This window comes from Mustela erminea, chromosome 9 (assembly GCF_009829155.1).
Source record: "Mustela erminea isolate mMusErm1 chromosome 9, mMusErm1.Pri, whole genome shotgun sequence".
NCBI classification, from domain to species: Eukaryota; Metazoa; Chordata; class Mammalia; order Carnivora; family Mustelidae; genus Mustela; species Mustela erminea.
The window spans coordinates 39,688,408-39,712,784 of record NC_045622.1 but is presented as its reverse complement, the minus strand read 5'-3'; the positions used below and the strand labels follow the sequence as shown (position 1 = coordinate 39,712,784).

General features: G+C 35.8%; 1 long non-coding RNA gene across 1 annotated transcript in view; it reads right to left on the bottom strand.

The window, feature by feature from the left end:
• Window positions 1–23,019, bottom strand: part of LOC116599713 — a 33,178-nt gene extending 10,159 nt beyond the window's left edge. The window contains exon 1 of the long non-coding RNA XR_004289458.1: window positions 22,956–23,019. This is a non-coding gene — a long non-coding RNA (uncharacterized LOC116599713). The remainder of the gene's footprint in view (window positions 1–22,955) is intronic.
• Window positions 23,020–24,377: the final 1,358 nt, after the last annotated feature.

The window sequence follows — 24,377 nt, the reverse complement described above, 5'->3', positions numbered from 1 at the left end:
GTTTCATTTATTTATTTGAGAGAAAGAGCACAAGCCAGGCAGAGAGGCAGAGGTAAAGGGAGAAGCAGGCTCCCTGCTCAGCAGGGAGCCCAACACGTGGCTCCATCCCAGTACCCTAGAATCATGACCTGAGCTGAAGGCAGATGCTTAAGGGACCAAGTTACCCAGGTGCCCCCTTACATACATTTTAAGAAAGATTCAAAAAGTATATTGATATGCTACAAATATTTTAACTCAAAGATTTTGAAAATCATTTTCAATATCATCTTGAAAATGTTTCTTCTTTCTTTATTCCTTTCTTTCCTTCTTTGTTTTCTATTAACATATAATGTGTTATTTGTTTTAGGGGTACATGTCTGTGATTCATCAGTCTTACACAATGTTTCTTCTTAATTCAACCGTTTTCTTCTTCCTGGAGCTGACATGTTGAATTTTTGTTCCTTATCACTGACATAAATGATTATGACTTAAGACTTTTCATATTGCAAATTCATGCTGACCCTACTCTAGTTGGATTGCCTCCAAAATACCTCTTTAAGACCTTGTCAGCTCAAGGATTTGAGGGGTACATATCATTGGCATTGAGTACTCATTCTTAATTGTTTAAAATATGATTAGAATTATAAATAACTAGAACTTTTAAAAAAATTCACAATAAAGTCACCACAGAGAGAAAACAGTTACCAAGATACTGGCTTTTGAAAACTTGATAGCCCTATTTCTTGAAGTGCATAGTACTTTAGAAATAAAAGATATTCTTAAAGATTGTCTGGGCCAGTGGTTCACAAAGTGTGGTTCCAAGACCAAATTCTCAATCAGAATCTTTGTGGGAAGGTAAGGAGATCCATCAAACTGTGTTCTAACATTCTCCCAGGTGATCTGACACACACTCAGGTCTGAGAACCATTAATCTAGGCCATCCTCCACCCTCTCTGTCTACCTTTCCATAAATAATGGCAAATGAAGTACAGAATGGTATGACAATCCCTTGTGCTTTGAGTATTCTGATTCCCTGACTTTCCTAAGGTTACACAAACACCACTAACAGACCCAAGATGAGAACATGTGTCTCCTTACTTATGTATAACTGAGGTATAGAATGAAAGAATGTTAGAGGTAAAAAATATTTAAGATCAATGTATCCAATGTGTTTTATGTTCCCCTGAACTTGTTAATTAGCTATTATACTCATAATTATTTACTTAATGTCTATTTTTCCTACTAAATTCAAATATCTGTAAGTGATAGACCATAACTTTTTTGATCATTATAGAGTATCCAGTGTCTTCACAGTAATCTGTGACATGGTATCTACTTAAGAATATCCACTGATCAGGTAATGATTGACTATATAACATGATTCCAGAGAGTAATTCCAGGGACCCATAATCATACTGAATTTCAATCACATCCTTCTTCTAAACTAATAAACTTTAATAAAAACATTTATATTCTGCTAATCCTTATACATATATAAATTGAGAAGTTTGGAAGAAGTCACTGGCAGGTGGAGGAGAATGATTTATATTATTTAGAAGTATGTCCTGAAGTGTTCTAAAATAGAAAATCCATGGCATATTTGACTTACCTCTGAATCACAGAGACCCTGGAACAAAGGAATATTATGTTCCTATAGTAAAAACAGTTCAGAAGAGAGAATAAACAATTTCTAATATGTAAATGTGGACTTCTGTTATTTAACCTTATCATTTACAAAAATGCATCTTCCCTTTAACAGGTAAATCAACACTAATTTATCTTGACACTAATGTGAATGCATATATACATACATTCTTCATATGTCAGTTTCTCCTTCTTTGGGATATTTGAAAGCTATAGTCTAAAAGAAAATCTGAGATTTCAAGGAGCACAGACAATACTTTTTCTTTTCTTTTTTCTTTTCTTTTTTTTGGGGGGGGAGCATAAAGATCAGGGTTCTAGCAAAGAGAGTTTAGACAAGAGCAAAAACCAAAAATGTATCACATTGTAGTTCACTATGTGGGCTCTGCAACCAGACATCTGTATTTAAATTCCACCTCTGATATGTACCTGTTGTGTGACCTTAGGCACATGCCTCTTTTTTCTTTCTTTGAAATGTTGGATAATAATAGCAGCTTTCTTGTAAGGATAAGAAGATTCAATGCATTAAAATATACATAAAGTACTTAAGATGTAAATGTTAGCTATTATTATAGAGAATAGAGTACTAATTTAGGACCTAAACCAGCTTCTCACTATTAAAAATACATTGGCAACAAAGAGGTTCTTTCAAGTAAGTAGATTTGTGTTGCAAGTATGGATACCCATACTACCCACCCCCCCAGTCTTTCCTATGATCATCCCACCTGAATTTACAAGATCCTGGTCAACCAAGTAGCATTTTGTATGAAAGTACTTTGAAAATGGCAAAATATTATGAAATGCAAGGTCATAACAAATATTCAAATTCTTTACACAGCTCTCATGGCTCTCTGCCATCTTCCCTTGCCACTCTCCCCAACCCTTGCTAGACGTCAGGCCTCTCTAGGTCTGCGAACATGTTCCTCTTCCCTGTGCTTGAAAAGATGCTTCCCAATAAATGACCTAGTTACCAATGGCTTATCTTTTAGGCTCTGTTTAAACACCATTTCCTCAAGGAAGCCTTCTTTATATCCTTTCATATTTATTGCATTTGCACTATATTTATAATACATTAAAGTGTAATGTCTATCTACTGTGGCAGACCTCAAGCACCCCAAAAGTGAGATCTCTGTCCATCCTGTCTTGCACATAGTAGGAGAACTCAAGAAAACAAAAACAAAACAAAACAAAACCCCACAAAGCTATCGACTGAGTGGGTGAAAAAGACATCTGTATAATCTGGTAATGAATAATATAAAAGAAGATGTTAAGGAGAAAAACCAGAATCCTCATGTTCTCCAACACAATCCTTTTATTTTCTGGACCTTAAAAAAAATCTCCACTGGGTTTTGTGGGAAAAGAAAATGTTTTTGAAGTCAGTCCACAGTAAATAGCTAAAAAAGAAGACTGGGGCTGGATTTTTCCATAACATACTGAAAAATTAAGCTACTTCTGTATACATATTTCTGGCTTTGTGTAAATACACAATGAGGACATGTTTTCACTTCTTGTATCCTAGTATGACAAAATATTGCCTTTGAAATCAGTAATCATTTGATTACTAAATTAATTTTAGATTCTAAAAATAATTCTTTGGTCCTGATTCTTATCGAAACTCCAGTAGAAGTCTTTGCAACAATGCCAGACCCACCACACTTAGCAAAAGCAGCTGCAACAGCCAAAGGATAAAGCAAGGATCCAGGTACCTTCTCTTGGTTTCTTTACAGTTCAATGACAAAATTGTAAATTTGGATGTTGCCCAGATGTAGAAGTAGCAAGACTGCTTATTTGAAATACTGTCTTGGGGCCAAATAGTGTCTTGTAAGGGAAACAAAACTATTTATCTAAGAAAGGACAGAAGGTACATTTTATCCTCAGCAAATGTTAGAGTAACATGATTCAACCTGGGCAATGAGGAGCATTGATGTACCTGGGCGGGGGGACATAATCTAAAACAAAGCTAGTCAATTGCCATGAGGAAACTTGCAAACAATATCAGGGAATAAAACCTGGGGTTAGTAATGGGGAACAAATTGATAGGAATGAGTGATAAGACAGGAAAGAGTCTACAGAAAGTCGCTTAGGAGGAACTGCAGAGCTTCAGGGATGTGAGGGACCCACAGCTGGGCTCGGCTGCAAGCCCTCCTCTCCAAAATGGCCCTGGATCAATCATTATGTCTTTTTCTTGCTCTTCCCTCTGTATCTCCATTTCACAAAGCATCCTGCGCCTTTCTGATACCTACGCTTCCCCCCATCAACAGGTGGCGAGCAGTGCAGAACATCAAAGAGATGCAAGAAAGATGCCAGAGAACAAAGTAGAGAAGCATGGAGGCAGGATGACAGAAGGAACATATTCACTGACCTTTTCTATATCATTTTTTGTTTTTTATTTTTTAAAGATTTATTTATTTATTTATAGAGAGAGAGGGAGAGAGCGCATGAGTGGGAGGGACAGAGAAAAGGGGAGAGAGACTCTCAAGCAGACTTCTCACCAAGTGTCGAGCCCCACATGGGATTCGATCTTACAACCTTGAGATCATGACCTAAACAGAAACTAAAAGTCTGATGCTCAACCCACTGCACCACCTAGGCACCTCTCTTGTTTAGATTCCATCATAATCTTAGGAAGCATATGTGATTTTTTCACTTTACAGATGAGCACATGGACATTCAGTGAGGTTAAATGACAGGCCCAAGGTCTCACAGCTATAAGTTGGGCTTTGTTTTTTGTTCAGCTAGTAAGTTTTAATACCATGATTCCAGCCTGAAGTCCATCTTCCACCTTCTCCTCTAGCTTCTTGCTATCCTCTCTTGACTACCCTTTCAGTTACCAGATAAATAAGTTTTGGGACTCTAATGTACAGCATGGTGACTGCGGTTAAAATATTATAATGTATATTTGAGAGCTGATAAAACGTCAATCTTAACTGTTCTCACCATACACACACGCACTCACACACACACACACACAAATGCTAATTATTTGAAAGGATGAATGCATAACTAACTTTATTGTGGTATCCAACTTTGCAATATATAGGTTTAATTTACAAAATGTTATATGCCAACTATATATCAATAAAATTGGAAAAAACTTTGTAATAAATTCAATAAAAGAAGTAGTTACTTAATGTTGGGAGTAACCTCCTTCTTTCTGATTAGCTATTCCCTATGTCATCACCCCTTCCCAGCTACTGTTCTCTCTTTAAATAGATGACTGGATTATTCCATTAAATATCTAAGATAATTGAGGATTTTGAGAATATTTACAAAATTTAAACATATACGTGCACAGTGGGTTTGTCCCGATAGCATCTTTAAAAAGTGTTCATCCAGCTTCTATTTAAACAACTTCCAAGGAAAATATATGAAACCTTAGCAAGCAGCCACTACTTATGTTGAATATTACTCAGCCGTGCATACATTCATCCATTCATCCATTCAATCAAATTTTTAACACCTGTATGTTCTGAATGAAAATGAATGAGACATGTTTCATTCTTCAAAATATTCAATCAAGCTAAGAGAGGCTTATAAGTAATTAAAAGTTAAATTTTGCACAAAGCCATTACAAAAGTTTATGTAAGATACTAGATACAAAATTTTATTTTTAGAATCTGTTATAGATGCAGATGATATCAAGGATTCTCCTTTTTACCTAAAGAATGAAATAAAATAATTGTCCCAAATATATTCTTATTAACTTTTCCTGATATCAACCTTATTTGGTGGATTAACATTAAAAAAAAAAAGAAGAGGAAGAGGAATATGTCAGTCAGAAGGAGACTTGATGAGACTTTTAAGCAGTCTCAGAGACTGAATGTTGGCAGGACCTTTTATAGGAACCGATACGATTTTTGGCTTTTCTGGAAGACATATATGCGTATTTTACTGTTACAAGAGATAAATTAGGCTATGTCAGCCTCCTATCAATAACTATCCAAATCCTGTAATTAATTCCTCTTGTTGATTTCCAGTTCAACCCACAAAATTCTGATAATTTGGTTTCCAGAGTGGCTTGCTCATGGGGATTGAAGATAAAACTCAGGTTAGTGCTATTATCTATTCTTTTGAGCAGTTATAGTTTTCACTGTAATTTAAGAGTCTGGCACCAGTCTCTTGAAACTGTTATCACATGCCACTGTCCCACAGGGGGACCATCTCTGGGACAGTGACATGAACAGGTTTTGAACATGAAAGCCTATGTTCTAAACCTTGAGCACAGTGTTTCCCCTGAAGACGTACATGGAACACTATGGAGCTGAGGTTTCCACCACAGGGAGTTACCTGAGAGAGACCTGGAAACAAGTGTAGTCCATTCTCCCCCCACCCTCCCCTATGATACTTGGCTAAATACAGCAATGATTTACTGATACATGAATAGTCGCATGATACAATATCATGGAAAATTGACTTTCCATGTTGATCTTATACTCACTAGCTTCCTACCACTCTACTTCAGTGGACATTGCACCAACACAAAGATCCTATTTCAATTCAAGGGCAATGTCAGTTATGGAAAGTAGACAGGGGTCTGAGATGAGGATAAGAAAGGTTATAAAAGGGACGACACAGGTAGACAGCAATAATAGAAGAGCAGCAATAATAAAGAGTTAGGAGAGGCACAGATGGAGTGGACCTTCTCAGAAACTCCAGGATATCAAACTGCTCTGGTAGGAAATACAAATACAAGAAGAGTCCAATTAATGAGTGAGTAGAGGAGGAGTCACGATGGAGACAATAATTAGCTGGTAAGGAAGCCATGTGTAGAGATATCCATGTTGTTGTTCATGGTTTCACAAACATTATAGAGTGGTAGTAGGTATTATAAGAAGTGAAACAGGATTGTATTTCTTTATATTTATTATCCTCATGATTACCAAAGTAAAACATGATCCTTAAAAAAAAAAATTAAAGGAAATATTTATGAAGAACTTCAGAATGAATGTAGTAAACCGAAAACAAGATCTTATAGATTCTCTCCTTCTAAGTCCCACAAGTATTCCATAAAAGAAACTGCAATGTTAAAACCCCACAATGGTAAAGAGGGCAGTCAAGGATGGAACAGCAAAGCAGAATTTTCAACAGAATATTGAAAGAAAGAAGTGGATCTAGTGCACATTTAGCTTTTAACTTTCTTGGATTTGTTGTGTACAAGCATATGAGGTCACCAGAAGGAAACTAATTTTTTTCCTCTTAAATACTAAAATGAACTCAGGAACAAAAGCACCCAGTTATTTTTCAATGCAAGGAAATACGAGATCATACATAGGAGAATAGGCTAAAAATCTGTATAAAGAGTTATTAGAAACCAGAGCCGCTCTGCCACGCGAAAGAAGAACAGAATGTATTTCCCCCAAGATTTCTGGCTATTTCTTAAACCTAGGAAAGAAAACAGAAGATTTTTATTGAGAAAAAGTGCCCACTGATACACTTAGAAGTGATTCAACAAAAGTTCTCCATCTCTTTACTCACAGTGAAACCTATATGAGTCAAGGAGCTCTGTGAAAGCATAGTGAACTTAAAATGATTTTTTTTTCTTTTAAGCAATTTAATCATAGTCATAAAGACATACTTCCTTACTATCTCAGGAAACCCCCTAACCTAAAAGACAGAACCAAAAGGGAAGAGAAATAAGAAAGAAACAAAAATTATCAAAAGCAGGAGATAACTTCAAGAATTAGTCTTCCTGTTTCAGAAAGATACATACAAAGTTGAAAGAATATGCTATCTTTAAAAAATAAGTAACAGCATTAAAAAGAAAGCTCTTGAGTTAAGAACTATCAGAGCAAACTGAAACAGTCAATAGAGAATTGGAGGGTAAACTTGGAGAAATCCACCAGAAACCAGAAAAAATATAAAGAGATGAAAGCTAGATGAGAAAATCAAAGACTCAATTCAGGAAGTCCACCATCCAACTCCAATAAAGAATTCCAAAAAGAGGGGTGCCTGGGTTCCTCAGGCGTTAAGCATCTGCCTTTTTCTCTGGTCACGATCCCAGGATCCTGGAATCATGCCCCACATTGGACTCCCTGTTTAACAGGAAGACTGCTTCTCCCTCTCCTACTCCCCCAGTTTGTGTTTCCACTCTCACTAGATCTCTGACAAATAAATAAAATAAAATATTAAAAAAAAAAAAGAATTCCAGAAAGAGAGAGAGTAGAAATAAGAAAAATTTCCATACCTGGTACATAATATTTTTCAGAGTAAAAGGACCACTAAATACCCAACATAGTAAATTTTAAAAATAAATAAATAAAGGAAAGAAAAAAAAAAAAAAGAAAAAGAAGAAGATTCTCAAGAAGGTACACCATTGTGAAATTTCAGAATGCAAAATTCAAAAAGAATAAATATTCCTAGATCCCCCCAAAATATTATGTAAAACATATCAGTAATTTACAATGCCACTGGATTTTTCAACCCCAAGATTGGAGGCTGAATAACATTTAAGTATTATCTTCAAACTTCTGAGGGAAAATTATTTTAATATTCAGAAATACTATGCATCAAGTATATGAAAAGAATGACTGTATTTTTATTCCTATGTGTCCTTTCCCATGGTTCTTCTAAAGATTGTGCTTTACTGACACAAAGCAGCAAGCTAAGAAATGCAGAGAAAATAAACAAAAAAACCTATTTCAAGCAGGAGAAAATAAAGAAAATTTTTAAGATAGCAATAAAGAGAAGTTCCAAGACAACAGCCACCAATAATTCCAATCAGTTAATAACAAGTAGATAGAAAGACGGAGGACTCCAGAAGTAATATCTCCAGGAAACAAAACAAAACAACAAACCTGGTGTGTTCTTACATCTGTTCATACAAAGAGGAAATTCTATAAAAGAATTTACAAAGATTAGGCTCATGAAAAATTAACAAGACAATTATTAGCTTCAAGGAAAATATATGAATAAAAAAGAAAATGTAACTATAGTAAACTGTGCAGTTTAACAATAAACATTATTTTGACTATAATAAATTCAACACAATACTGAGCATGCAGACTTTATGATATATATATACTGATATGGCTGGTGGAAGAAGTGTTTGTGATTGTTAAGGGAAACATAAGGAAGATAAATCTTAACACGATATTATATGAAGTCAATAGAGTATCCCTCAAATCAACAACAACAACAAAAATTTATTTATTTTTAAAGATTTTATTTATTTGACAGACAGAGATCACAAGTAGGCAAGAGAGGCAGGCAGAGAGAGAGAGAGGAGGAAGCAGGCTCCCTGCCGAGCAGAGAGCCCGATGTAGGGCTCGATCCCAGGACCCTGGGGTCATGACCTGAGTCAAAGGCAGAGGTTTTAACCCACTGAGCCACCCAGGTGCCCCAGAAATAAGTATTTAATTAAAAGGAAAGAAAAAAGTTGAGAAGAGAGAAAACAAAATTACTTATCATTCTCCATTCATTGATAATCACTGCAAAGTATTTTTGTATGAATCCTTTTAGTCAGTTTTGTTCTACGTATAAATGTCAATATACATTTTGACAAAGTGACAAAAGCATGCATTTTTTTTCAATTCTATAAAATTGTGAACATATTCCATACCATATATATTTCTTTCACATACAGTGAGTGCATGTCTTTTTAAAAAAAAAAAAAAAATACCATAATTTATTTAATCATCCTCTACTTTTAGAAATTTAGATATCTTTAAATTACTCATTATTACAAATAGCATTGCTACAGATATTGGCCCTGTATTTGCACATCTTCTAGACACTTTGTCATTAAATTAAATTTTTAGAATTTTCTAAAACTTCTTATAGTTTTCAGCTTTTGACTCAAAGATGTCAGTGTTTCTGAACGTTTTTTTCATTATTACTCACCAAAGGTTGTTTAGATTTTTTTCTTAATCACTCCCTCATGTAATTTTCATCTTCCTAATCACCCCCTCATGTAATTTTAATACACACACACACACACACACACACACACACACACTTTATACATTAAAAGACTTAAAAGAATAAGATTCCCCCACTACCAATTTGTCTCCCACCTGGAGGTGATATCAGTCCTGTTGAAAATGCATGACATAAACATCCATTGGCTTTCAGTACACATTACCAAATTCTACTTCTCAAAGATACTATCAATTTCAAGCTTTATCAGCAACATGTGGAAATATGTTTCTCCACCTCCCCAGAAAATGGTGTTTGGGAAACAAATACATATATTTTTTAAATGGAATTTTCTCAATGCAAAGTTTAAAATTACATAATCTGTTTATAAATACTCTTTAGCACCAATGCTAAAAGTTTAAATATTTACTTGCTTCAGTCTTTGTCCCATAATAATGGGACATTGGCCCGTTTCAAATTTTCAAGCAATTTACATTTAGAAAGTATGCTTCTAAGTGCCATCATGGTTCTCCCTATAATTTAAACTGTTTTTAAGTCAATTTGTTATTGATTCAACCAGAATGGTCAATTATATCCTGTAGATCTCCTTTAGTCCTCAAATTACTGACCTGGTTGAGTCAATTTGTAATTAGACAACTTTTTTTAAAGTGCTTTCTCTCTATAACTATAATGTCAGTTTTCAAAATGTTGTGAGTTCTCCCAAACCTCTTGATTATCTGGGCCTAGAACTGCTTTTACCTACAGCAATTATTTTTTTTTTTAACAAAGCATGCCTTATGTTTGTAATAGAAGTTAAAAGAGTTACAAGGACTACTCCAATCCTGGACTGGGTTGATTAGTTGGGTATTAGGTAAGAATCCCATGAAACTGTCATTTCTGACACTAAAATGACCAAATACTAGTAATTCCATAGAAGTCAGTCTAGTGGTTTATTCTCCCTTTCCATGCCCCAGAAAGGAAATGAGCGTTTATGAAGTATTAGAACTGTCTAAGCCCTGACACATAGATTTTACATATTATGTTGAGATTTATACTCTTTATAAGGGAGCAACAGCCCAAACAGCCAAACCAACCTAACCACAGAGGATTAGATAGTTATTCACTTCCAGATTGATACAAATACTACCTCTGTCTTCCCAGTCAGGAAAGTAGTTGCAACTCCATCAACATAGTGTAGGGAAGAGAGCACTGGAACCAAAGTTCAGGAACCTGAAACAGAAATGTATTCCATGCTTTTCCATTTCTAGCCTGTATGAGGGCGGCCAGGCCCCACTGCTTAGTCAGCCTTCAGGTCCCAGTAACAGGGTAGGTATTAGCTCCTGAGGCCTCCATAGCACCCTTTGCTTTCCCTTTTGTAAAAGTAGTTATCATATTAAACATTTATGTCATGTCAGTGTTCCTCACTAAGTAAGAAGCATGAGGGTCAGAAGATGTTTGTCTTGTTTATTCTTTTATCCCTGGTGTCTAACACAATAGCTGACACAAAATAAATGACCAGTGTACATCTGTTCATTGAGTAAGTGAATGAAATAAATCTAATGGTTCAAAGCTTTAGTTTCATCATCTGTAAAGGACACATAATAGTGCCCACCCTACCACTCACAGAGTTTCTATGGTGTTGAGATGAGATGATTGGGTAGAATGGAGTGAGACAGAGGATATATATTTCACGTCTTCACTCTGAGATCTCTCCCCAAGTCCAAGAGAGTTAATGTTTATGAAATTGTTTTAGAAACTGAGTAGCGCTATACAGGCAAGATTTACTACTGTGTTTCATAGAAGTAAAGACCTTATTATATCCATGATACAAGGATTTCTTTAGGGAGTCATTCCACTGGACTAGGTCTCTTGTGAGTACACATACATTTGCCTTTACCCAATCTGTTGCATGTCCCAGTCCACACCAATCCTTTAACATCTACCCACTTTGGTAATGTGTTTTCTCTCCCTGGGAACATGGCCAAATCATAAAGACGCTTTATCAGTTAGAGCTCAGGCAGCAAAACAGACACCATTCTAGATCTTCCAAGTAGGAAGGGTTTAATACAGAATTAGAGGCTTAGTCAGTCATTGGAAGGGCTGAGAACAAAAGTCAGGGGAGTGGCTACCACAGATCCTAGCTACCTGCAGCACCAAAGGGGTTTTCCCAGAAGGCATTGCAAATGTCAAGAATCTCTGGGAAGCAACCACCAAGGGTCCCAGTGGTGTATAACACCACTGATAGACGATATACAAGATCTTGTCAAAGAAGCTGCTTGACAACTCAAGCAGCTGCTCCTAAATCTGCTGATAATTTCTCCGGGGAATAGTGGTTCCTAAAACAGCTTTAAATACCATGAAGACAGAAATAAAACTTCTGCAAGCGGATTGATTAGGGTAAGAGTCAGAGGAGCCACTCCCACTTCTACCTCGTTTCCCTAGGTCCTCATTTTTTGGTGATGGGAGAAAAGATTTCATACATAGATCACTGAAGATAAACAGCATACCGATAACACCATAGCTTGGCAAGGTGGTATCATATCACTTGAACTATAACTGCATCTTCAAAAACTGCTTTGGGGTGAGAGGCTACCTCTAAGGTCTGTGAATCCTGTAGACATGAGCCCAAAATTCCTCTACATCTGTTATATCGCTTTTGGAATACTATAACATAGTGAATAAAATTTGGAGGGTTTCCTATCCTTCCTCAGAAACATAGGGGCTTTGCTTCTATTCCTCCTCCAGTGGCCTTGGGGGTGAAAGGATGTATCATTTGCTCACACTACCACCCCCACAAGGGGCTTAAGGCTGTTTCTTAGGAGGACAGAGTCAGGGAAGCAGATGTTACTTTCTGCCTTGTCTCTCACATCTTACACATCCAACGCGGGGCTTCTTTCTGATATCCAAGGCAGTGGTTTTTATGTTTTTGTTTTGGTTTGGTTTGGTTTGGTTTTTTAGTGTTTTTTTTATGTTTTACTCACTGTATTTCTAACACCTAGAATACTGCCTGCCTAGCACATGGTAATACTTGATTTTGATAATTGGATGAATACATATTAAATAAAGAATAAGGCCATCATTCAAATGGTATAATTTAAATTCAGAAAAATACCTTAAGTTTGAAAGTCCTCATGAGCTTTCCTGACAATATGAAAGTTCTTATTCACCTATCTAAAATATATTATTTTTTAGGAACAAATTTAAATTGAAAACATTCACCAAAGACCCAGACCATCTACTGTGATTGTTATTTTAGCAAAAAACACAAAATTTCACACTTATTCACCTGCAAAATTTTTATGACAGAACTTGCATGGCTGGCCATGTGAAGATGGGGATTAAAATCTCGGATTTGGGGCCCCTGGGGGGCTCAGCTGGTTAATTGTCTGTCTTTGGCTCTAGTCATGATCTCAGGGTCATGAGTTTGAGGCCCTCCTCAAGCACTCACTCTATGGTGAGTGTGGAGCCTGCTTAAGATTCTCTCTCTCTCTCCACCAAGCCTCTACTCCACCCTCTTCGGATCTCTCTCCCTCTCTCTTAAAAAGAAAAAATCTCAGATCTTCCATATTCTAGCTGTGTGACTATGAATAAATCATTTCACCTCCTTTACCCTGTTTTTCCTTCTGAATAATCAGGGTAATTACAATATTTACTAGGGTTACTATGATTTTACCTTAAACATTGTGAATATGTATACATACATATATACACACGTTTAAACACTCAAACAGTATTTATCAATAGTGACCAATAAACAAACTTTTATTTATCTTGGTTTTATTTTTCATGGTTCTATTTTTCATGGTTTATTTTTCATCGATCATATCTTATCTCTGCTACAAAACTAGAAATTCTCTGAGATCAAAGGATTGATTTTGAGATGTTGTAAAATCCCCTCAACGGGAGAACAGTGTGCTTTAGGTTCATAATTTCTTCACAAATGAATCATATTGAATACGGAAATGTTAACATAAAGGGCAAAAGTATTTTCTTTTCTATTTTTTCTCCATTTCTATTCCACAGAGTTCCCCTCTTCCATTTTTTATTACATCACCCATTATGTGGATTAGAATCCAGTTGAGAAATATTTTTTTTTATCTTAGCAGAAATATCCTAGCCTCCAGGGAATCAAATTCCTTCCATTCCACATACATTTACCTGGTCCTGTCTATGCACAAGACAGTGCATAACACAAGCATGAACCAGACATGCTCCCTGCACCTAAAATCCCTGGGCACTGGGAGTCATCAGTAGTTTGGGCCTGCAACATCCTAACTTTGCCTGTAAGGACAGGAAATCAGTCCTCTAACTGCCTACTCCCATGAAACATTGTAACATGCTTTGTTCTTGCTTGTTCAAAATAATGACAATATCTTAAATTGACCTGGTGGTTCCAGTAACTGAAGGTATATACATGTTCTACCTCAGTTTATCTTCACTTCATTCATATTGAGTGAAACAAATACTATTTTAAAAAATTTGGAGAAAAGAAGGCTCAGAAGGGTTACATTTCTTTAAATGAATCACAATTGCATGACCTGGAGCCATATTCAAAGTCTTCTGACTACTTAGCTTGTGTTCTTTTCCCAGCAATATGATAATTAGAAATTATTTCAAACTCTGTATTATGGAAGGAAGGAAAGGGAGGGTACAATTAAGTAGCATAACTGAGTGTTCAGAGGCACAATAGTGCCAATGATCATGACCTTCCTAGAGGAGGATCTAGTGTAGCGAAATGAGCATAAGAAATAGTGTCAGAAGACCAAGTATTACTGCTGCCATTTCAAATAACAAAATAAACTTCCCTGACCACTACACAGACATCAGGAGGACCAAAACCTAGAACACCAACAGCACCAAATGCTGTAGAGGATATAGAGCAACAGGGACTCTTATACATCATTGGTGAAAATATAAAACAGTACAGTAGCTTTCAAAGTTTCTTGAAAAACTAAATGTATTTTTACCATATGATACAGTAATTACATTCCTTGGTATTTACCCAAATGAATTGGAAACTTATGTCCATACAAAAACCTGTACACTGATGTTTATAGCAGCTTTATTTGTAATTGCTAAAACTTGCAAGCAACTGAGGTGCCTTTCAGTAGGTGAACTGATGAACTGTAGTACATACAAAAAATGGAATATCATTTAGCACTAAAATAAAGTTGTCATGATCTCAAAAAAATAGAGATACCTTAAATGCACATAGAAGCCACTGAAATGGTTACATACCATATGATTCCACTTATATGACATTCTGCAAAAGGTAAAACTCTGAAGATAGTAAAAAGATCACCAATACAGAAAAGAAATTGATGGTGGTTGTAGTTTCCATACCTGTACCCATCTCAGGATTGCCCTTAGCTGATGGAAGCTTCCTAGCCCAGAGATGCCTAAGAGGTTCCATTCTGCTTTTTCCAGGGAATCATCCAATTCTCCATGGAGCTTCGATTCATTGTAATAGAGAATGGTATTTTTTTTTAAAAGATTTTATTTATTTATTTGACAGAGAGATCACAAGTAGGCAGAGAGGCAGGCAGAGAGAGAGAGGAGGAAGCAGGCTCCCCTGCCAAGCAGAGAGCCCGACATGGGGTTCGATCCCAGGATCTTGGGATCATGACCTGAGCCAAAGGCAGAGGCTTAACCCACTGAGCCACCCAGGCGCCCCTAGAGAATGGTATTTAGAAAGCAAGGTCTGACTACTGGGAGTGCTCTTTCTTTTTGGGATTGAGTGCTTCGAGGCTCTCTCAGAGGACAGAGCTAGGGACTCTATGTATGGATATTAGTAATTCATGCATAGGTACATACATACATACATTTATATCCATATTCACTCCATCTTCTACAAATTTTTAAAAATACCCATGAGTCTTATTATTAATACCAACTCTGATTCATCATCACAGGGTTCATTCTTGTCTTCACTTGTGTCCTATTATTAATTTCTTTCTCAGACAGTAAGAAATATCGCTCCTATTATCTATAATATATTTACTTATTTTTTAAACCCTAGTATACATGTAAAGTAATTTTGCAATTGCTAAACCATGTCCCTCTGAGAAATGATTTTACCAATTAAAGTAAAAACTTATAGATAATTTTTTATTTGCTTGTTTGTCTTTAAGCTTTTAGTTTCTAATCAAAATACTGCTTTCCATAATTACGTAGGATGGTTCCTTATTTTTTTTTCCTTATTCCCTTCAGTCTGCTTATGAGTCATCTGTAACATAGTTAGAGTCCTTTGTCATAGTCTGATTTCCATTTTAGGTAGCTCTTATGACCTGGAGAATAGTTTCCAATTTTCATACAGTAAAATTCCCTCATTATAACACAGTTCTATAGTTGCATGCCATCACCACAGTTCCATATGGAACAATTCTGTTACCCCCAAATTCCTTCACAATGCTCTTTTATAGTAAACTTCTATTCCCAAGCCAAAGTCCAGGCAACAACTGATCTGTTCCATCTATATAGTTTTCCTTTATTTCTAGAGTGTCAAATAAATGAAACCACACAGTATATAGGTTTGTTCTCTGCTTCTTTCATGTAGAATAATAATTTTTGGAATTTATCCCATGGTTTGACATATCAGTAGTTATTTTGTTTTTATTGTGAAGTAATATTTCATGGTACAGACAGTATATAATTTATTTAAACATTTCTATGTTGGTGGACATTTGGACTGTATTCTATTTTTACTATTATGATTTAAGTTGCTATGTAGACTCACATACAGGTCTTTATGTGCATATATATTGCCACTGATCTTGACTGAATAATTAGAAGTGGGATTGCTGGATAATAAGCAACCTCCAAACTATTTTCCAAAGTGACTGTACCAATTTACATTCCCAACAACAGTGCACAAGAGTTCCCTTTCTCCACATCCTGGCTGACACTTGTTATTTCTTGCCTTTTTTTACAATATCCATTCTGACTAATGTGAGGTGATATCTCATTGTGGTTTTGATTTTGCAATTCCCTGATAATTAATGATATAGAGCATCTTTCATGTGCATGTTGACCATTAATATGTCTTCTTTGGAAAAGTGTCTTTTCAGATCTACTGCAGAGTTCTTAAATTAAATGTTTTTTGTGTGTGTGGTTTTTTTTTTTTTTTTTGGTTTTTTGCTTTTGAATTGTATGAGTTCTTTATATATCTTAGGTAATAGCTTTTTTTCATATACATGAGTTGCAAATATTCTCTCCCATTCACTAAGTTGCCTTTTCATTTTAGTGGTGGTCTCCTTTGCTATACAATGGAAAACATATATAGATATAGATATAATGAATACATAATATCTTTCTATCTATCTATCTATTAAAAGGCTTTTAATGATATTCTCTGAATTACATATCATTTTCTGTAAGCCACAGGGATCAAGTGGAGTACAAAGATGGAAGTCATGTTTGTTACCAAACTTTATTCTATTATATTGTCAGATGAGGAGTCGATCAAAAAGGCCAGTAATCCTTTGGATGCTATTAACAAATGTGACAACACAGTGCCAATGTTCTGCGTAGACAGAAGGTCTGAGTGACCCTGTGTGTACCTACATATGTGTACATGCATACATGCACGAGAGAAAGACAGAGTTCTGGAAAGTGACTAGCATGGCAATCCTTCTTTCATAGTAAACTCCTGAAGAACAATTCAGCCTCCTGATATAGACTCTACTTCCTCTCCATTCTCCTACATTCTCACTCCACTAATTAACCTATTCACTTCTGCATATTCCGACTACTTCCCCGTGGCATATAAGTGAATGATCTCTTTTATTTTAAAGAAAAATAAAGGTCTGCCATTGACCTCTGATTCATACCTCCTTTCTTTTCAGAGGTACTTTTCTAGATAGAGTATTCCCTGCTCATAGGTGAAAAAAAAAAATCAGTGGTTGTCAAGGGTTGGGGAGATGAGGGATGAATAGGCAGAACACAGAGGATTTTTTGGAGCAGTTAAAATGGACCACACGCTATCTTTATGATGGATACATGTCACTATACATTTGTCCACACCCGTATAATGTGCAACACCTAGAGTGAATTCTAATGTAAATTGTGGATTTGGCTGATTATGATTATGAAGTGTCAGAGCAGTGGATCTTAGTTTTGGCATCTGAAAAATACATGCCTTACTCCTCACAGGCTTGCTTCATGATTCAATGGCATCATATATGTTTAGGTATACAAATGGACACTAGTAGATATGGTATCCCTAAACTTGTTAACCATTGTCCCTATGACTTGGCATAGCTTGTGCCTGATGGGAAAATACAACTGAGACTCACATACTGCCTGGTGCTGCCAATGTAGCCACTGTATCAAAGTCAGGACATAAAAAATAGTGGGAGAAAAAACAATTTGACAGCAACAAAAACAAAATTGTGTCAGACAGACTTGGAATAGAATTCTGGTTCAGAGATACTTAAGATAGGTGGTGTGGGAAAAAATACTTAAATTTCTTTTAATGTTTTCTGATCTTTAAAAATGAAGACAAGATACACTTTTTTAGTATTCTTGGGAGGACTTAATAAGAAATGTAAATTAAACCTTTAATATACTGTCATAGATAGATGTTCTAAACATCTTAGCTTTATCATTTTTGTTTCTATTTATTTATATATTTGTTGAACTTATTTGGACTTCCACTTATGCCAGATTTCATGGCATATAGCCGCTGGCCTATTCTCTCTTCAGCCTCACACTTTACAGATGATCATTCCAAAGGCTAAGAGCCCTTATCAACATCCTGCTTCCATAGATTACAATGATTCAACAATTCATACCCTCTCCCTCTCAAAAAGAGTCACTGATTAGCAAATCCAATGACAAAAATGGTTGTGATTTGGCAGAAGAAACACCATAATTAAAAGAGAATAGAAGCAGGTATACTCAGCATTGGTCAGAAATGGGAAGAAGGAATAATCAGATATAAGGCAGAACCTGAATATGCCAACCCCAGGAGGAAGTGAAAATCTGAAGAGACATGAGTATGGAGGAAAGAATAGGTTTCTCTTTGTTCAATATCTATGATATTGAATAAATATCAATAAATAAAATAAATATAAATAGATATTATAAATAAATGAATATTATATAATAAATATAATAAAGATATATCTAATATCTTTCATTCAATATCTATGCATTGAGTCCTTTTATTTGCCAGCCTTCCTCAAGGTGCTAAAGCTAAGACACCCTTATGGCAACCAGGGGGCCATGCCTGAGAGGAACTTAAGATTTATTACAAGCTATGGTTTAAAGGTAAAAGATTTCAGATGCCATTACCAAACCCTGAAGTAATTTAGTCACCAATATGAGCTATAATGGATTATTGATTTCATAGTCTATAAAGGCTCTCAAAGATCTATCATAGGCTATTGGGTTAATCTGGCAACTGAACATGCATACTTATTTGTCTATTGTCTGTCCTCATTCACATGTACAATTCCTCCTGAGGAATAGAGGCTTGGCAAGTTTCATTTTAATTCATATTCTTTGTGAAGCTGTAGTATATGCAGGTACTGGTTCTTGTTCCATAGAGGTTTCATGTCTTTGTTTTGCATATGTTTAGGGTGTGTGTGTGTGAGTGTGTGTGCATGTGCATGTGTGTGCATGTATGTGTGTAAGAGAGACAGGGAAAAGAGAGTACCATGAGGCTTTCTGACAATATTCTAAAATCAATACCCTTAGCTGAAAGCCTGTTTTGTGATTAGCCAGAAGTAGATCTTGATTGAAAAGGTCTAAGCCCCTGAAGAATGAGATACATAATGGAAATACCTGTGCAGTTGTCATCAGAAAGTGGCAAATATGCATCACCAACAGTCTTGCTCTCCATGCACAAAAGAGACCTCTCAATAAAGAGCAAAGCAATGTCATGGTGACCACATCTTTTCTGTACAGAAAGTCAGTCAAGTGACAAATTCACCCTTGCCAAGCCACTGACTTGAACAAGAGTGATTATGTATTGGGAATGTATGTCTGCATTTCAGAAATTCCCTGAGCAGTATCCCAGAAGCTCAGAAAAACATATGAAACCAGGTAGAGGGGCTGCTTCCTCTCAGCATCACTCCAGGCAGAGGCAGGACAAAGGAGGCTTGTAGATGCTCTAACATTGAATCCAAACCATAGAATCATGTATCTAGATCTAATTTTTCATTTTGTTGGTGAAGAATCAAAGACTCAGAGAGGTCATGGGACTTTCTATTTCCAGAAAGGAATGAGGCAAATCATTGTAAGAATGAACTTCCTTTATTCCAGGGCTGCAAGGTTGGTTCAACATCTGCAAATCAATCAATGTGATACAATACATTAATAAAAGAAAGAACAAGAACCATATGATACTCTCAATAGATGCTGAAAAAACATTTGACAAAGTGCCGCATCCCTTCCTGATTAAAACTCTTCAAAGTGTAGGGATAGAGGGCACATACCTCAATATTATCAAAGCCATCTATGAAAAACCCACTGCAAATATTATTCTCAGTGGAGAAAAACTGAAAGCTTTTCCGCTAAGGTCAGGAACATGGTAGGGATGTCCATTACCACCACTGTTATTCCACATAGTACTAGAAGTCCTAGACTCAGCAATCAGACAACAAAAAGAAGTTAAAGGCATCTAAATCAGCAAAGAAGAAGTCAAACTCTCACTCTTCACAGATGATATGATACTCTATGTGGAAAACCCAAAAGACTCCACTCCAAAACTGCTAGAACTTGTACAGGAATTCAGTAAAGTGTCAGTATATAAAGTCAATGCACTTAAATCAGTTGCATTTCTTTACACTAACAACAAGACAGAAGAAAGAGAAATTAAGGAGCCAATCCCAGTTACAATTGCACCCAAAACCACAAGATAACTAGGAATAAACCTAACCAAAGAGGCCAAGAATCTATACTCAGAAAACTATAAAGTACTCATGAAAGAAATTGAGAAAGATACAAAGAAATGGAAAAATGTTCCATGCTCCTGGATTGGAAGAACAAATATTGTGAAAATGTCTATTCTACCTAAAGCAATCTACACACTTAATGCAATTCCTATAAAAATCTCATCCATTTTTTTCAAAGAAATAGAACAAATAATCCTAAAATTTATATGGATCCAGAAAAGACCTCGAATAGCCAAAAGAATACTGAAAAAGAAAGCCAAAGTTGGTGAAATCACAATCCCAGACTTCAAGCTCTATTACAAAGCTGTCATCATCAAGACAGTATGGTACTGGCACAAAACCAGACACATAGATCAATGGAACACAGTAGAGAGCCAAGAAATAGACACTCAACTCTATGGTCAACTAAATCTTCGACAAAGTAGGAAAGAATGTCCAATGGAAAATAGCCTCTTCAACAAATGGTGCTGGGAAAATTGGACAGCCACATGCAGAAAAATGAAATTGGACCATTTCCTTACACCGCACATGAAAATAGACTCAAAATGGATGAAGGACCTCAATGTGAGAAAGGAATCCATCAAAATCCTTGAGGAGAAACAGGCAGCAACCTCTTTGACCTCAACCGCAGCAACTTCTTCCTAGGAACATGGCCAAAAGCAACAGAAGTAAGGGCAAAAATGAACTATTGGAATTACATCAAGATCAAAAGCTTTTGCACAGCAAAGGAAACAGTTAACAATACCAAAAGACAACTGACAGAATGGGAGAAGATATTTGCAAACGACATATCAGATAAAGGGCTAGTATCCAAAATCTATAAAGAGCTTAGCAAACTCAACACCCAAAGAACAAATAATCCAATCAAGAAATGGGCAGAGGACATGAACAGACATTTCTGCAAAGAAGATGTCCAGATGACCAACGGACACATGAAAAAATGCTCCACATCACTCGGCATCAGGGAAATACAAATCAAAATCACATGAGATACCACCTCACACCAGTCAGAAGGGCTAAAATTAACAAGTCAAGAAATGACAGATGCTGGCGCGGATGCGGAGAGAGGGGAACCCTCCCACACTCTTGGTAGGAATGCAAGCTGGTTCAACCACTCTGGAAAACAGTGTGGAGGTTCCTCAAAAAATTGAAAATAGAGCTACCCTATGACCCAGCGATTGTACTACTGGGTATATATCCTAAAGATACAAACATGGTGCTCTGAAGGGGCACGTGCATCCAAACGTTTATAGCAGCAATGTCCACAATAGCCAAACTATGGAAAGAACTTAGATGTCCATCAACAGATGAATGGATAAAGGAGAAGTGGCATATATATATATATATATATATATATATATATATATATAATGGAATACTATGCAGCCATCAAAAGGAATGAAATCTTGCCATTTGTGACGATGTGGATGGAACTAGAGGGTATTATGCTTAGTGAAATAAGTCAATTGGAGAAAGACAACTATCATATGATCTCCCGGATATGAGGAAGTGGAGATGTAATGTGGTGGGTTTGGAGGGTAGAAAAAGAAAAAATGAAAGAAGATGGGATCGGGAAGGAGACAAACCATAAAAGACTCAATCTCAAAAAACATACTGAAGGTGCTGGGGAGAGTGGGGACAGGAGAGTGGGGTGGGGTTATGGACATTGGGAAGGGTATGTGCTATGATGAGTGCTGTGAAATGTGTAAACCTGGCGATTCACAGAACTGTACCCCTGGGGATAAAAATACATTATATGTTTATTAAAAAATTTTAAAATTAAAAAAATGAAAACAATAAACCTATCACACACTAACATAAATAAGCTATTTTTTAAAAATTTTAAAAAAAGAATGAACTTCCCTCTTTCTTAGACCATTCTTCTGTTCCCTCTCTTGTATCTCTCTCAGGAAGGATGGTCTGAAGAAAAAATATACATATATTTATATATATGTGTATGTATGTATGTATGTATGTGTGTGTGGTGTGTGTGTAAGTGTGCATATATAAAATATGTTATTTATATGCATATATGTATTTACACATGTATATTATTATATATACATATACACATAATATACATATTATATATTATATCTCTGAAATATGTATTTGTATACATATGTATGTGTGTGTGTTTGTGTGTGTGTATGTGTATATATGTGTGTGTGTGTGTGTGTGTGTGTATACACACACATATATATATATGAGGCCAGTAGTTTCAGAGAGTCTAGATACAAAAAAATGTTTGCTGGTTCAATAATCTATGTCTATTGTTCACTTTCAAAACTGTATATATTATTATCACATGCTATTTGAAGCCAAGAATACTACTGTAGGTACAATGTCTATTTATTTCTAATAATCATATATTAATGTAGCCTTTCACTAATTTATTAAATCTATTCTAAAGAATCTAGAATATTTGGCAAAATCTGGTACAATTTTCAGTTCAGGTACAAATCAGTAAGAGTATCCTAAGGACCCCACTCAGGGTCCAGCTTTAAAGCCATCTTCTCCATGAAGCCTCTCGTGAGTTCTTCCTACCCTGATCTGCCATCTCTACCCTATAGTTGTACTTACAGCTAATGAGCACAGGATGCATTTCATTGTTTTCCAGGGATTCCCTTTGCCTTTCAGGTCAGTGTGATTAGAAGAGAGAAAACATTCTCTAGAACTCAGGGCCAGTTAATCTTCACCAGCTCTATGGCATCACAAGATTCTCTTTAAAATTATGTTAATTAGGCTGTGAGTTCACCACGGGGATGAATGTTACATGGATCTCTCTTTTATGGATCCAGGTACTCTATTTGTTTCAACAAAGCCCATTTTCTGGCTGTAGACTAATGGGTTTGTTCACCCATCCATGGATTCCGTTACTTGACTATGCAAGAGAGGAGAAATTAGCTTGGAAAAGCAAATAATATAATAATAACATTGTTATTATTATTATTATTATTATTATTATTATTATTAAAAAATATGCCTTGCATTCCACCTTTGTATTTGTTTTGGGTTTAACAATCACATACATTTTCCACATTTATAGATCACAATTAATCCTTCCAAAAGCTTATTGAATAAGTAGTATAAAATAATGAATAAGATTGTGAGTACTGTAGTCAGACAGACCTGGTTTTAATCTAATATTCTCTATGATTCTGTTTCCTCAATGGAGGATAATAATGCCCTTGCTATCATAAACTGGGGATAATAATGTTTTTAGTTTATGGTAAAGGTTAATGAACATAATGCATATACAGCAATTAATTCCTACCAGAGAATAAATAATCAGCAGATCTTAAATATTATTACTATTTTCCTCATAATTATGGATCTATTATTACTGCAGAGGAATTATCTTCATGCCATTCTTCTTATTCATAAAATCCGTGGCACCTGACTTAGTTCTTGCAGTTATTTTGAGTGGTTGTAACACCTACCCGCACTTCTCAGTTTGTTGACCTTCTCATGTCTGAAGACTTCTCTTCCTTCACCACAGCCATCCATAGTCATAATTGTTCCTCTTCTTTATTCTAATATCTCTGTCCCAAAACCACTAATTCAAGCATCCTTTTTTTCTGACCATGGTCTCCTATTTTCCTATCTTGCTCACTGAAAACCATGTGGATCACAGTCGCACCTCCATTTCTTTTATACTTCTGCCTAAAAATTTTACTCTCCTCCTGCCTTTAATTATTCTAATCCAAGTTTAAAACTCATTGTATTAATTTTAAACCCCTCTTGCCAAATCTTACCTTTCCTTCCTGCTCTATTTTTTTTTTAAATCAAACCCATATAGAAAATCCCACACCATTTCAAACATTTTTTCTCCATTTTTATGCCTAGGAAATCAAACATTGCTTTGAGAAATTTACTGAACAGGTTGAAACTGCTTTAAATTTATGATGAATAACCTCAATAGGTCTAAACATCTAAAAATTCTATTATATTTCTTAGACAATTCTTCATCCACTTTCTGCAAGAATTATTTCAGACCTCCTC